General features: G+C 36.0%; 1 non-coding gene across 1 annotated transcript; it reads right to left on the bottom strand.

The window, feature by feature from the left end:
- Positions 1-215: 215 nt before the first annotated feature.
- TRNAV-CAC (transfer RNA valine (anticodon CAC)) lies at positions 216-288 on the bottom strand. The gene has a single exon. It is a non-coding gene; the product is annotated as a tRNA-Val (tRNA).
- Positions 289-1,578: the final 1,290 nt, after the last annotated feature.

Here is a 1,578-nt window from a genome sequence, read left to right as displayed (position 1 = left end):
TCATTGCAAGTGTATAGAATCAAATTGGTTGTTGTATATTGATCTTGAATCCTGTACCCTTGCTGAACTTGTTTAATATTTCCAAATAGTTTTTTTTTTCTGTGTCTGAGGATATCTTAGGATTTTCTTTATATAGAAATCATGTCATCTACAAATGGTAGTACTTTTAAAAAAAATTAATTAATTTTTTGACCATGCGGCTTGTGGGATCTTAGTTCCCCAACCAGGGATTGAACCCAGGCCCTCAACACTGTGAGTGTGGAGTCCTAACCACTGGACCACCAGAGAATTTCCAAATAGTGATAATTTTACTTACTCCTTTCAATTTTGGATGCTTTTATTTCATTATCTTGCCTAATTTTATTGACTAGAATCATTATTACAGTGTTGAGTAGAAACAGCGAGAGTGGAAATTCTTGTCCTGTTTCTGATGAAAGGGCAAGTTTCTATTTCTAGTTTTACTGTTTGCTGTGTTAACTCTGGGTTTCTTATAGATGTCCTTTATTCGGTTGAACTGGGTCCTTCTATTCCTTAATTGTCGAATGTTTTTTTATCATGAAGAGTATTGGAGTTTTTTGAAAATGTTTTTTCTTTATCAATTAAGATGGTCATGTGATTTTGGTCCTTAATGTATTAACATGTCTTATTACAGTGATTAATTTTTGGATGTGAAGCTAGTCTTAATTTCCAGGGAAATATCCCACTTGGTAGTAGTGTATAATTTTTTATATGCTGCTGGATTTTATTTCCTGTTATTTTCTTGAGGGTGTTTACATCTATATTTGTAAAGCGAGACTAACCAGTAAGGCCTTCCCTGGTAGCTCAGTGGTAAAGAATCTGACTGCAATGCAGGAGACCCAAGTTCAATCCCTAGGTCGGGAAGATCCCCTGGAGAAGGGCATGGCAACCCACTCACATATTCTTGCCTGGAGAATCCCATGGATAGAGGATCCTTGAGGACTGTAGTCCACAGGGTTACACAGAGTTGTACATGACTGAAGTGACTAAGCAGCAGCAGCAGCAGCATTAAACATTAAATTATGTTTACTGAGATTTCTTTGCCTGGTTTTGGTATTAGGGTAATCAAGTATCATAATGAGATGGGAATTATCATACTCTTTTTTGGACTATTCCATTTTTTGGAATAGTCTTTGAAGTATTAGTGTTAGTTGTTCATTAAATATATGGTAGAACTTACTGTAAAAGCAGGTGAGCCTGAGATTTTCTTTACCGAAAGCTTTTAATTACTAATGTAATGTTTTTTAATAGGTCATTAAGATATTCAATTTCTTCTTGAGTCTGTTGCAATAATTTTTGTCATACTGGAAATTTGAGCATTTCAGTTATTTTCCATTATTTTGAAGTATCTTTTGTTGTTGTTTTTCAGTCACTGAGTCATGTCTGACTCTTTGCGACTCCATCGACTATAGCACGCCACGCTCCTCTGTCTTCCAGTATCTCCAGGAGTTTGCTCAAACTCATGTCCTTTGAGTCAGTGATTCTAACCATCTCATCTGCTACCCTCTTCTTTTGCCTTCAATCTTTCCCAGCATCAGGGTCTTTTCCAATTAGTCAGTT

The sequence above is a fragment of the Bos javanicus genome, chromosome X (genome assembly GCF_032452875.1).
Source record: "Bos javanicus breed banteng chromosome X, ARS-OSU_banteng_1.0, whole genome shotgun sequence".
Lineage (NCBI taxonomy): Eukaryota > Metazoa > Chordata > Mammalia > Artiodactyla > Bovidae > Bos > Bos javanicus.
Note: the sequence above shows the minus strand (reverse complement) of the source record. Positions and strands in the feature narration are given on the sequence as shown.